Source organism: Benincasa hispida, chromosome 2 (genome assembly GCF_027475165.1).
Source record: "Benincasa hispida cultivar pf3 chromosome 2, pf3_genome.v1.1, whole genome shotgun sequence".
In the NCBI taxonomy this organism is placed as follows: domain Eukaryota; kingdom Viridiplantae; phylum Streptophyta; class Magnoliopsida; order Cucurbitales; family Cucurbitaceae; genus Benincasa; species Benincasa hispida.
In genome coordinates this window covers 12,069,700-12,074,199 of record NC_143479.1, presented here as the reverse complement: position 1 = coordinate 12,074,199, position 4,500 = coordinate 12,069,700, and the positions used below count along the sequence as shown (strand labels likewise).

The 4,500-nt window shown below is 36.6% G+C and overlaps 1 pseudogene across 1 annotated transcript; it reads right to left on the bottom strand.

The window, feature by feature from the left end:
- Nucleotides 1-1,606: 1,606 nt before the first annotated feature.
- Nucleotides 1,607-3,835, bottom strand: LOC120071625 (adenine/guanine permease AZG2 pseudogene; annotated as a pseudogene). The gene has a single exon (XR_016527618.1). The product of XR_016527618.1 is annotated as an adenine/guanine permease AZG2 pseudogene (transcript).
- Nucleotides 3,836-4,500: the final 665 nt, after the last annotated feature.

Below are 4,500 nucleotides of genomic sequence, written 5' to 3'. Positions count from 1 at the left end.
TACGTGGAGGAATTAAGAAGTTGGAAAAAGAAATTACATGAAATGCATCGTTATTGTCTCATTTAGATCTCCATACAGATCAATGTAAACTAGAAGTTCGGAAGATAATTCATTTGCAAAATAAAGCAAATCAGTTACCAGATGCATTTATAGATGCAAAGAAAGTAACTAAGTCACATATATCAATTGCAAATGTTCCATCGAAAATTGATATCCTAACACAGCAAGTTGTCACTAGTGAGTCTAGAACACGCCAGAAGCTTGGTAGATCAGTTGGTTCTAAATATAAAAATCCTCGAAAAGAAAATTAATAGTCAAAAAGACTTGGTTGAGGATGTAAATTCCCAAGAAGAAATTTATGACATGACTAATGAGGAAGGTGGAATACATAAAGATAAGAATGAGATTTCAATAAACTATATCATGACAAGAAAAGATGGAACTAAGTTCATGTAGTTATTGACATTATTTTTGCATATAATGCTACTTTTGATATTATATCTGAAAATGAGGATTCTGAGCCAAAATCTGTTGAAGAATGTTGACATAGAAAAGATTGGCTTCAGTGGAAAGAAGCAATCGAGACAGAATTAAACTTACTTTCAAAATGTTAGGTTTTTTGACCAGTAGTATGAACATCAGAAGGTGTCAAACCTGTGAGATACAAATGGGTATTTGTGAGGAAAAGAAATGAAAATAATGAGGTCACAACATATAAAGCAAGACTAGTTGCACAAGTTTTTTTCACAAAGACCTGATATTGATTATGAGGAGATGTATTCTCCAGTGGTGGATGCAATTACACTAAGATATTTAATTGGTGTGACTGTGTATGAAAGTCTGAATATGCATTTTGCAATCCAAGAGGCTGATCGAGAATGTGTATGGCAAAGATCAATAACTCAGAACATTCGTGGAACATGTAGTTTGTCTTCTAGTAAAAATCTTCCAATGATATTATATGAAGACAACACAACATGCATATCTTAAATAAAAAGATGATATATTAAAGGGGACAGAACAAAATATATTTCATTAAAGCTTTTCTACACTCATGATTTTGAAAAAAAATGGCGGCATCACTATACAACAAATTTGTTCGAAAGATAACTTAACAAACTTATTTACAAAGACATTACCTATCGCAACCTTTGAAACACTGATGCACAACATTGGAATGCGACGACTTAGATATCTCAAGCGATATTTCGATGAAGGGGAGTAAATATACTTTTTAATTGAATCAGATTATATGAAATATGTACTTTTTTTCTTCTAGGATTTTTTTCCTAATGGGTTTTTTCCTTAGTAAGATTTTAACAATACATATTTCATATATAATGGACATCTAAGGGGCAGTATTTTAAATATATTAAATTATTTGTAATGTAGATGCTTATTATTACTGTTCATTGGCCATGTGTCACTTATCCATTCTTAGTTATTTTATTTACTTTTTTCTAATTATTTATTTTATATATTTATATATTATATTATATTTATTTTATTATATATTATTATAATATTATATTTTTTCCATATCCGTGTTTTCGTTATTCGTCGTTGTGCTCCTCATATTCACAACCATTCCAACAACTTTCAAAGATTCAAACTAAATCTCTTAACTTTCATTAAATATCACCTTTTGTTAGGAAAAGGAATATAAAATGCGGAAAATATATTTTTTTTCTTATACATTTTCCAAAACAAAACATTTTAGTACACATTACAAGAAAATTAAAGTGTTTGATCTATTACAATGGATGGCTTGCAACTTCCACTTAAGTTAGACCCCCCACCCAGAAAAAAAAAAAAGAAAAAAGAAAAAAAGATTGTCCCCGCCCCCATTGTTAGTAGATCAAACACATTATATTCCTCCACCCCTATTTTTTAAAATATTAAAAAACCTTTTAAAATAATCTAAACTACAGATGTCAACTCTGTATTGACAACATTAGCCGAGACCTGATTTTGCTCTTTCGCCACAACCCTCCTCATCTTCATCAACCAATTCATCAACCTCATAACGTTGTCGTATAAACTCATCGCAACGTACACCCCAATCCCACCCACAATCCCATTCGCTATCGAATACGTTAACGGCATCAAAACCATCGTTACAAAAGCCGGCGCCGATTCCTTCACGTTTCCCCAGTCTACCTCTTTCACCACCTTCATCATCATCACTCCGACCATCACCAACGACGGTCCGATCGCCCACGGCGGCACACTCGACAGCAACGGCGTGAAAAACAACGACATCATAAAACAAAAGCTCACCACCACTGCCGTAATCCCCGTCCTCCCTCCCTCTCTAATCCCTGCCGATGATTCCACGTACGTCGCAACCGGCGAAACTCCAAGCATCGCCGCCACCACAGTCGAACAACCATCGACGATATACGCCATGTATTCACCTTCGAAATTTCCTCTTTCGTTCACAAATCCGCCGATTTCCGCCATGGTGAAAAGCGTCCCCGTCGTCGCGAGTACATCGATGTAAAACAGCGTTCCTAGGGCTACCCAAACTTCCGTTCTGTTGAAGCCGTTGAAGCTAACAACACCGGCCGTGGTTTCGATTTTGTGAAAGTCCACCACTTTTTTGAAGTAATTGTACTTCTGGTCACCGAGTGGGCTGTGAGGGAAATACGTCACAGCCGTGCCTCTAAACCAAGACACAAAAGTGACAAAAACGATGCCGTATATCATACTCCCTTTAAAATCCTTCATTAGCCCATAAGCCATTATCACAAACCCAATGGAACCAAGCCAGAACGTTGGGCTTTGCATTTTTCCTCCAAGACATTCTCCGGTCTCTGGATTTGTACGACTACAGGCTGTGAGTGTAACCAATGTAGCCGAATCAGGCCCAATTAAGCCCAATCCTTGGTGGGCTTGCAAGCCCACAAAAGCTATAAAGAGCCCAATCCCAGCAGCGCAAGCGTACCGAACAGAATTAGGTATGAGTTTCGCGAGCTTTGCACGAATCCCCAACGCGGAAACAGCAATAAACGCACAAGCTTCAACCAAGAAAATAGCCAGCGCGGTTTGGTATTTGATTGGGCCGGATCCATGAAAGCCCACTAAATTATAGGCTAAATAAGCATTTGGGCCCATAGCAGGCGCGAGGCCTAAAGGAAGATTGGCAAGAACTCCCATGGCGAACGAACCGATCATAGCCGATAAAATAGTGCCGACCATGAGATCGCTCTTGGTTTTTGAAAGGCAATTTTGGTAGCCGGGATTTGGCTTGAACATGCAATCCGGCGCGGCGGTTCCGTTCGCTGGTGCAGAGCAGTCAGCCATTGAACACATGCCGCCGGAATCGGTGAGGATATTGGCGTTAACGGTGATGATATAAGCCATTGTAAGAAAAGTGGCTAAACCGGCTCGTAATTCCTTAGTGAAACAGGTATTTCGAGCTTCAAGTTTGAAATATTTTCCCACCATGCTGCGTGCAATTGCACCGTTTAAAGCTCTCTCCATTTTCCCCCATGAATTTCGAATTCCACAGCCGCCGCCGTGGCTGTCTCCTCTGCCGCTGCCGCCCATCGGAATCTCAATGTTGGTGGGTGAGTGGGTGTAGGAGGGAAAATTTATATAGAAATTTGCAGAGATAAGAAGAAAGAGAAGCGTGGGTCACGCGAGGTTGGGTACGAGAATTTTAGGGAAAAAGGAAAATTGGTAAGAGAGAAATTTCTTTGGGAATGGAAAAAGTGCTAAAAAAGTGTTTGTTTCTGAAGCAGAAGTGTGATGATTGTGAAGACTACGTGTTTTTTTTCTTTAATTTTATTAAAATAAAAAATGACGCAAGAAATTAGTGGTGTGGTTACATTTCCACCAATTTGCTTTTGAGTGCAGTTATAATCCCACCATTGAGTTTATTTATTTAATTATAATGTAACTATATATTCGATAAATATTTAATATATATGGTAATGGTTTAAAACGAGTTTGAAAGTTGACTTTTGACTGAGTTGTAACTTGTAATCATGTTTTATCTGGATACCGACATCCCCTAATACTGCTACAATAATTTCCATGTTTTATTTTAAGTTTATAAAGATAGGGGTGGGGTACGCAAAATATATAGGGTTGGGGAATTGGGGATGGATCATATGTAATAGGTGACTTGTAAATTCAATTAATAATCCAGAATTTACAAATTTGAATTAATGTAGTTTTGCTATTATCTATAACATGTTATAACAATAGAATTGTTGTTTTTATCTATGTTTAAATTACGCTCACGTATTTTCCAATTTTGTAATCATTTTAAGACCAAATGTTTTTTTTTTCCATTTTAGTATTTGTGCTTTTTTAATGGCTACATCAAGGAGAGAGATGCCTAAGTAAAATATTAAGACCAATATGAAAAATACTGAACTAGATAGCTTATGATGAAAAAAAATATATGGACTGAACAATGATAATATTTAAATTTTTAGTTTACATTTTTTAATTGTCTTCTCTTGACAAATATACAATACGAGTTAGAGT